This window comes from Cherax quadricarinatus, chromosome 40 (genome assembly GCF_038502225.1).
Source record: "Cherax quadricarinatus isolate ZL_2023a chromosome 40, ASM3850222v1, whole genome shotgun sequence".
Lineage (NCBI taxonomy): Eukaryota > Metazoa > Arthropoda > Malacostraca > Decapoda > Parastacidae > Cherax > Cherax quadricarinatus.
The window spans coordinates 903,567-913,566 of NC_091331.1; the positions used below are offsets into that span (position 1 = coordinate 903,567).

A 10,000-nucleotide genomic window follows, 5' to 3' on the forward strand; every position below is an offset into this window, starting at 1 on the left:
GTGTTACAACAGTGCGTACCAACAGTGTGTCACAACAGTGTTACAACAATGTATCACAACAGTGTGTCACAACAGTGTGTTGCAGCAGTGTGTCACAACAGTGTCACAACAATGTTACAATGCTACAACAGTGTGTCACAACTGTGTCACAACAGTGTTACAATGTTACAACAGTGTGTCACAACTGTGTCACAACAGTGTGTCACAACTGTGTCACAACAGTGTAACAGTGTTACAACAGTGTGTCACAGTGTGTTACAACAGTGTGTAACAACAGTGTCACAACAGTGTTACAACAGCGTGTTACAACAGTGTGTAACAATGCGTTACAACAGTGTGTCACAACAGTGTGTTACAACAATGTGTTACAACAGCGTGTTACAACAGTGAGTCACAGTGTTACAGTGTGTAACAACAGTGTGTCACAACAGTGTGTAACAACTGTGTCACAACAGTGTAACAACAGTGTTACAACAGTGTCACAATAGTGTGTAACAGTGTTACAGCAGTGTGTAACTGTGTTACAACAGTGTCACGACAGTGTGTAACAACAGTAACAACAGTGTGTTACAACAGTGTCACAACAGTGTGTCACAACAGTGTTACAACAGTGTCACAACAGTGTGTCACAACAGTGTGTTACAACAGTGTGTCACAATGTGTCACAACAGTGTGTCACAACAGTGTGTAACAACAGTGTCACAACAGTGTGTAACAACAGTGTCACAACAGTGTCACAACAGTGTGTTACAACAGTGTGTCACAACAGTGTGTTACAACAGTGTGTCACAATGTGTCACAACAGTGTGTTACAACAGCGTCATTATCTGACAGGATGGATTATGAAAATTTTCAAAATAAGGGATGTCATGCCAATGATAATCCTGTTTAAGTCACTTGTTCTCTCTAGGCTGGAATATTGCTGTACAGAAACAGCCCCATCAAGGCAATTGAAAATGCAGATGTAGAGAATGTACAGAGGACCACTGCACAGTATTAGTACAGACAAGCACAATAATTACTGGGAACGTTATAAGTTCCTTGACCTGTACTCCCTGGAACCCAAGCGAGAAAAATACATCATTAGAAAATCCTAGAGGAGCTGGTCCCAAATCTGCACACAAAAATCTTTCCCTTCGAAAGCAAAAGACTGGGCAGACGGTGCAACATACCTCCACTGAAAAGCAGGGGCGCCGTGAGTACACTAAGAGAAAACATTAAATGTCCGGGGCCCAAGACTGTTCAACAGCCTCAGATACCCAAAATCAGTGCCCGATCAGCCGGGATGTGGTTCATACCTTGGATTACGTGCGGCCAGCAGTAACAGCCTGGTTAATCAGGTCCTAATCCACTGGAAGATCTGGTTAGGGACCTCTGAGCGGGGGAGGGGGAGGGTACTGACCCCCGGAAAAAAACTCCAGGTAGACTCCAGGTGCGTGGATGTACTACAGACTACCTGGTCAACCGCCTGGTTGACGGTGCAGGTGGTCAACAAACTTACCACCAGGCCGGGTTGTGGCGATACAAAAACCTTCACAAATAAACCACAGGTAAACCGTTAATATTAAACACAATATTTACCAGAAAGGAGATTAACGCGAGACAAAACACAGTGAGTACTAGACTTAATATTTTTGGAACACAGGAAGAAGTTCTCAAAAATCTTTGAAAACTCGCTTGACGAAAGTGATCCTGTGTTACTGGAAGCAACGTATGACGCTAACCTTGACCTGCGAAAGGAAGAAGAAGAAGAATACAAACGAACAGGTAAAACTAAATTACAAGAACATATGATCTAAGAGAGTATTTTAGAGACAAAACAATATAATATTAAAAGCAACAGATAAAGAACAAATTATTTAAATGGTTCTACAATATTATTAGAAATTAAATCTAAATGGTTGATTTCAAAATGTGGAAAAAACAATGAATAATTTGGTGGAAAGTACTGGAGACAAATTTAAAAGAAAATGTGGGTAGACCCGGAAATTTAGAGGTGTTATACCAGAGATTACCAAATATTTAGAAAAGTTAGACCAGAGATGTACCAGAGTTGCCAAGCCAATGATGATCTTTTTCAAATCACTCTCTAGGCTGGAATACTGCTGTACATTAACATCTCCATTCAAAGCAGGTGAAATCGCAGATCTAGAGAGTGTACAGAGATCCTTTACTGCACGTATAAGTTCTGTCAAGCACCTTAACTACTGGGAACGCTTGGAAGCACTTGACTTGTACTCGATGGAACGCAGGAGGGAGAGATATATCATAATCTACACTTGGAAAATCTTGGAAGGAATGGACCCAAATCTGCACACAGAAATCACTCCCTACGAAAGTAAAAGACTGGGCAGGCGATGCAAAATGCCCCCCAATTAAAAGTAGGGGCGCCATTGGTACAGGAAGGGAAAACACCATAAGTGTCCGGGGCCCAAAACTGTTCAACAGCCTCCCATCAAGCATTAGGGGAATTGCCAATAAACCCCTGGCTGCCTTCAAGAGAGAGCTGGACAGATACCTAAAGTCAGTGCCGGATCAGCCGGGCTGTGGCTCGTACGTTGGACTGCGTGCGGCCAGCAGTAACAGCCTAGTTGATCAGGCCCTGATCCATCGGGAGGCCTGGTCATGGACCGGGCCGCGGGGGCGTTGATCCCCGGAATAACCTCCAGGTAACCTCCAGGAGTTTTATCAGACATTGACCAGAGTTTCAACCCAGGCAGAAATATCTGAGGAAGGACAGAAAAAAAAATAGAAAAAAAGGAAATAGTGGACAAGAGCAAATGGAACGAAATCTTTTATTTAAACTCATAAAATACAAACAAAATATGAACGGCGAGACAGAAAGAATAAATGACTAAGATAAACTCACTAAAGTGGAGGGAAAAACGTACGAATGATACTAAAATATGGTATTCAAGATTATGTTACTGTTGAAAATGGTAACGATATCGGTCCAGACGATGAATCTGAACTGTTCTACAGTTTGAGGGACTGACCACCTCAAATACTTTTTCTCCAAGGTTGATGCACTGATTACATCTTCATTTCACTACTACACCTGCTGTCTCTGTAATTGACTGAAGAAGTTTACCGTGTAGGCGAAACGTTTCAACAATAAAGATACCCAACTGTTGCATACGTGTCTTAATCGTCAAGAATATGTTGTAAAGAACTCTAGATGCATCAGGCTTGAACCCCAACAGCCAAGTAAAACAGAGGACCATGAAACTTTTACACCATTAAAAAATTAATCTGACTACTATAAAAAATGAGTAAACTATTACAGCGGAAGAAAGATTTTATGCTTTAACAGATCATGCGAGAAGTGAAAAAATGAAAAAAAGTACACATGAACAAATACTGCCAGCTGGGTGCCCCAAGGATTAGTTCTTGACCCGATAATGTTTTAGTTTACACATAAAACTTGCAGAACATATACAAACACGACTGTGGATTATGTAAAGATAAACAAAATAAGTAAGAAAATTGAGAAAGACTTGGAAAAACTGAACAAACGTATTGACGTTAATGGCGGAGTTTAATGCATGATATATATATATATATATATATATATATATATATATATATATATATATATATATATATATATATATATATATATATATATATATATATATATATGAGTCATGAATATGTCATATATGTGTCATGTATATAAATGTCGTGTAAAGGAAACGGATGGAAATGATAAAGAGACCACACGAAGAATAAACAATGCGAGACATAATATTCAATAAGATAGAAAGGAACATAGAGTCATCCTTGACAGAAGTTAAACAATAAGAGACTCGTAGGCTACAGACGCAAACTTTTAAACAGCCTTCAGATATATGGCTGAGGAACATACTAAGACCTTCACGATGTATGGGAGGCCAAAAATAAAATATGCATCGCTGGCGTGGAGCTGGCACCCCAAAATACATAAATCAAATGTGTGAATAAGACAGAAAAAGTCCCAATGAATCCAAGAGCTACAAACTAAAAATATGAATCACGAAGAAAAGTTGTCAGCATTAATATGCGCTTCTTTGCTGACAGGAAGAAAAACAGATAGGAAAGTGACGAGGAGAAGAGGCGGTGTCAGCAACTGGTGGTCTACCTACCCTTGTGTGGAGTTAGAAATAATCATAAACACACATCAAGGCCATAAGACTAACGTCCCAAAAGCACAATTGATGCCTACGTATGTACGTAGGTACGTACACACACAATTCTCTACTTGTCTTACGATCAATAATGATCAAGTGCAGCACTTAAGTGGCCTCTTCATTACCTGTACTTCATGCAGTTTTTTATTTTCCCAGAAATAACACCTGTGCAATGTGGTTTACTAGGCAGAACCATAAGTGTTGTTGGTAGTTGGTAGGGTTGTTAGCGTTGGACTAGCCAGAATGGATGGTAGTATTCTTGGTGGGGGCTAGCCACGGTGGCTGATATTGTCCGAAGTGTTCTTAGGGAGCTATCCAGGGTAGTTGGTAGGGTAGTTGTTGGTAGTGGACTAGCCAGGGTGGTTGGTATGATGGTTGGTGGACTAGCCAGGGTGGTTGGTATGATGGTTGGTGGACTAGCCAGGGTGGTTGGTATGATGGTTGGTGGACTAGCCAGGGTGATTGGTTTACTAGCCAGGGTGGTTGGTATGGTGGTTGGACTAGCCAGGGTGGTTGGTATGGTGGTTGGTGGACTAGCCAGGGTGGTTGGTATGGTGGTTGGTGGACTAGCCAGGGTGGTTGGTTTACTAGCCAAGGTGGTTGGTATGGTGGTTGGTGGACTAGCCAGGGTGGTTGGTTTACTAGCCAGGGTGGTTGGTGGACTAGCCAGGGTGGTTGGTATGGTGGTTGGTGGACTAACCAGGGTGGTTGGTATGGTGGTTGGTGGTGGACTAGTAGGTGTGAGAGAAGAGTTATTGATCGTGAGGCTGGGGTGAGGGAGGCGCCTCCCTCACTCCTCTCCATCAACACTCAACACATTCACTCCTTCACCAAGTGTTAGCGAGGAGGGAAGAGTGGTGGTGGTGGTGGTGGTGGTGGTGCGGCGGCGGCGGCAGCAATGGAAAGGTGGTGGATGAGACGGTGACGGTGATGGTAGATGATAGACTAGTAGAGGCAGGGACAGAGGTGATAGGTGGTAATGGTGGTGGAAGGGGTAAAAGAAGGGATTCGAGACAGGAATGGAAGGGGATTGAGGTGGGGAGGAGAGGAAGAGAACTGAGATAGGGAGGGAGGAGAAGGGAGACACAAAAGTTAAGATGGAAAGAGAGAAGGTAGGAATGGAGGTGGATGGAAAGGAAAGGGAAGAATTGACAAGAGAAAGGAAGTAAAGAGAAGGGGAAAAGATGCGAAGGTAAGGATAAAGACCGGAAAAGATAGATGTACATGGTAGTACTGTACAGGAGTGTACATGGTAATACTGTACATGGGTGTATATGGTAGTACTGTACATGGTAGTACTGTACATGGGTGTACATGGTAGTACTGTACATGGGTGTACATGGTACTGTACATGGGTGTACATGGTAGTACTGTACATGGGTGTACATGGTAGTACTGTACATGGATGTACATGGTAGAACTGTACATGGGTGTACACGGTAGTACTGTACATGGGCGTACATTGTAACACTGTACATGGGTGTACACGATAGCACTGTACATGGGTGTACACGATAATACTATACCTGGGCGTACATTGTACTGTACATGGGTGTACACGATAGTATTGTACCTGGGTGTACATGGTAGTACTGTACATGGGTGTACATAGTACTGTACCTGGGTGTACATGATAGTTTTGTGCATGGTAGTGCACATGGGTGTACATGGTAGTACTATACATGGATGTACATGGTAGTACTATACATGGGTGTACATGATAGTACTGTACATGGTAGTACTGTACATTGATGTACATGGCAGTACTGTGCACAGGTGTACATGATAGTACTGTACATTGGTGCACATGACAGTACTGTACATGGGTACACACGATAGTACTGCACATGGGCGTACATGATAGTACTGTTCATGGGTGTACATGGTAGTACTATACATGGTGTACATGGTAGTGCTGTACATGGGTCTACATGGGAAATGCTGATAACGTCTACATCAATTCTATCTTGCCAAGAAAAAATAGCAACATTGCAGCGACTTCCACTTTTGTCAAGGTGATTGAGGTTAGGATAGCACAACATTGTAGCAAAGTTAGAGAGTGAAAGCTAGGAAAACGTGTGGGGGGAAAGTATGGAAACCGTGGAGGAAAGTAGGGAGAGAGCTAAGGAAAGCTAAGGAAAATATGGTTAGTCCAGAAACTACAAAAGAACTATGCAGTACCAAGGTTGTGAGGGCAGTGCCACACGGCAGTAGCCAGCTACAGTGCCAAGACGGATTCAAGGATCGTCACCCACCAGCCCTGCTACACACACACACACACACACACACACACACACACACACACACACACACACACACACACACACACACACACACACACACACACTTGCTTGACGGCCTCATCAGTCAGGCTGTTGGTGTTCCCTCCTAAGCTCTAGAACACACGTCACTTGACCTGACCTTGTCTGTTTACAAACATCTATTCACCCGTCTTAGCCAGAGGTGCAGACATTCCCCCGTCGTAGCCACGGGTGCAGACATTCACCCGTCGTAGCCACGGGTGCAGACATTCACCCATCGTAGCCACGGGTGCAGACATTCACCCGTCGTAGCCACGGGTGCAGACATTCACCCGTCGTAGTCACGGGTGCAGACATTCACCCGTCGTAGCCACGGGTGCAGACATTCACCCGTCGTAGCTACGGGTGCAGACATTCACCCGTCGTAGTCACGGGTGCAGACATTCACCCGTCGTAGCCACGGGTGCAGACATTCACCCGTCGTAGACACGGGTGCAGACATTCACCCGTCGTAGCCACGGGTGCAGACATTCACCCGTCGTAGCCACGGGTGCAGACATTCACCCGTCGTAGCCACGGGTGCAGACATTCACCCGTCGTAGCTACGGGTGCAAACATTCACCCGTCGTAGCCACGGGTGCAGACATTCACCCGTCGTAGCCACGGGTGCAGACATTCACCCGTCGTAGCCACGGGTGCAGACATTCACCCGTCGTAGCCACGGGTGCAGACATTCACCCGTCGTAGCCACGGGTGCAGACATTCACCCGTCGTAGTCACGGGTGCAGACATTCACCCGTCGTAGTCACGGGTGCAGACATTCACCCGTCGTAGCTACGGGTGCAAACATTCACCCGTCGTAGCCACGGGTGCAAACATTCACCCGTCGTAGCCACGGGTGCAGACAGCTGTAGCTGCAGCATATCTCAAACTTTTTTTTTAATTTTTGCCTCGGTCAACATACTACTACCTGCCCTAGCTTCACCACGTTTCTCCCACATTTTGAAGGACGGACTGAAACATCATCAAAGATCCATCACCAATCCGTGGGGTCATTTATTTACCAATGATATACCCGCGAAGGGTGTCGAGAGTCTCTCCACCCTCCCAGCCAGACCTGGAGCCAGAGTTTTTTAGTTCTCTGGAAATGTGTAACGACACCCACCCACTCACCCCCGCCATGGGGGAGGATGGGAGGGACGACAGATATCAAAAAGAAAGATCTCACTAACTTGCCTCCACTCTCCCCTTGACCGTTCACAAAGAGAAAGATACTACCTGGTGACATTTATAACAATTAGAGCCGCTATTGACATCAAAGAGTGTCAAGACCATAGTGGACTTTTGTTGTGCCAAGTATTAAACCAGCCCAGGGGGGCGTCTTGGGCGTAAAAATGACTAATATAATAATAATAATAATAATAATAATAATAATAATAATAATAATAATTAGGGGTTAATACAGCATCTGGGGAATGGGAAGTAATTAATTTTGATCCGAGGAACGAAAGGATAACTAATTCCTTGGATTAAGAGTGCTACCCGTATCAAAGATCTACCGTAACAATGTTCTAACCACGTGTAAATCATTTTACATACTGCTGCACATACCTGGAGGTTGTTCCGGGGGGTCAACGCCCCCGCAGCCCGGTCCATGACCAGGTCTCGCGATGGATCAGCGCCTGATCAACCAGGCTGTTACTGCTGGCCGCACGTAATCCAACGTACAAGCCAGAGCCCGGCTGGTCAGGTACTGACTTTAGGTACCTGTCCAGTTCCCTCTTGAAGACAGAGGTCTTTTGGCAATCCCCCTTATGTTATCAACCCCCTCTCCCCACACCAACATCACCCAGCCAGAGCCAGGCACATGCTATCAACCCTTCCCAGCCAGAGCCAGGCACATGTCATCACCCACCTCCCATCCCCAGCCAGAGCCAGGCACATGTTATCACCCACCTGCCACCCTCAGCCAGGCACATGTTGTCACCCACCTGCCACCCCCAGCCAGGCACACGTTATCACCTACCTCCCACCCTCAGCCAGGCACATGTTGTCACCCACCTCCCACCCTCAGCCAGGCATATGTTGTCACCCACCTCCCACCCCCAGCCGGACACATGTTATCACCCACCTCCCACCCCCAGCAAGACACATGTTATCACCCACCTCCCACCCCCAGCCAGACACATGTTATCACCCACCTCCCACCCTCAGCCAGGCACATGTTATCACCCATCTCTCACCCACAGCTAGATACATGTTATCACCCACCTCCCACCCTCAGCCATGCACATGTTATCACCCACTTCTCACCCCCAGCTAGATACATGTTATCACCCACCTCCCGCCCCCTACCAGACACACGTCATCACCCACCTCCCACCCCAGCCAGACACACGCTCACCCACCTCCCAGTACGACTCTGTGTTTAGTGAACCACTAATCGGTCTGAGGATCGACGACCCAAATGATTTCTTCATGAATGAGCCTCAAAACTCCATAAATGTATGCCAGATTTCCGACATTACCCTAACTCTGATAGATTTCGAAAAAGCCATTGACAACATGCCTATGCACTCAGCCCCGGGCCCAGACTCGTGGAACTCTGTTTTCATTAAGAACTGCAAGAAACCCCTCTTGCGTGCCCTAAGTACACTATGGAGGAGGAGCTTGGACATGGGTGAAATTCCACAGTCACTTAAAACAACGGATATAGCCCCACTCCATAAAGGTGGCAGCAAAGCATTAGCTAAGAACTATAGACCAATAGCTCTGACGTCCCACATCATAAAAATCTTTGAAAGAGTGCTAAGAAGCAGGATTGCAAATCACCTGGATTCCCAAAATCTGCACAATCCAGGGCAACATGGGTTCAGGGCAGGTCGCTCCTGCCTCTCACAACTACTGGATCACTATGACATGGCCTTGGATGCACTGGAAGAAAATAAGAATGCAGATGTAATATACACAGACTTTGCAAAAGCATTTGACAAATGCGATCATGGCGTAATAGCCCATAAAATACGTGCTAAAGGAATAACTGGGAAAGTGGGGAGATGGATCTTCAACTTCCTAACAAATCGAACACAAAGAGTAGTGGTCAACAGAGTTAAATCGGAGGCTGCCATAGTGAAGGGCTCTGTTCCACAAGGCACAGTACTCGCCCCCATCTTATTCCTTATCCTCATATCAGACATAAACAGAGATATACACCACAGCACCGTATCATCCTTTGCGGATGATACTAGGATCTGCATGAGGCTGTCATCTGCTGAGGACGCGGTTAACCTCCAAGAAGATATAAACAAAGTTTTCCAGTGGGCAACGGTAAACAATATGATGTTCAATGAGGACAAATTCCAACTACTCCGTTATGGAAAACTGGAGGAGATAATAACTAGAACAGAGTATACTACTGACTCCGGCCATACAATAGAGCGGAAAAATAATGTAAGGGACCTGGGAGTAGTAATGTCTGAGGATCTCACTTTCAAGGATCACAACAGTGCCACGATCGCACGTGCCAAGAAAATGATAGGATGGATAATGAGAACTTTCAAAACGAGAGAT

The 10,000-nt window shown here is 45.4% G+C and overlaps 1 protein-coding gene across 5 annotated transcripts in view; it reads right to left on the bottom strand.

Annotated features, from left to right (window-relative positions):
* LOC128687148 (Fanconi anemia group J protein homolog) overlaps positions 1-10,000 on the bottom strand; it is an 820,717-nt gene that overhangs the window by 174,101 nt on the left and 636,616 nt on the right. The window lies entirely within an intron of this gene.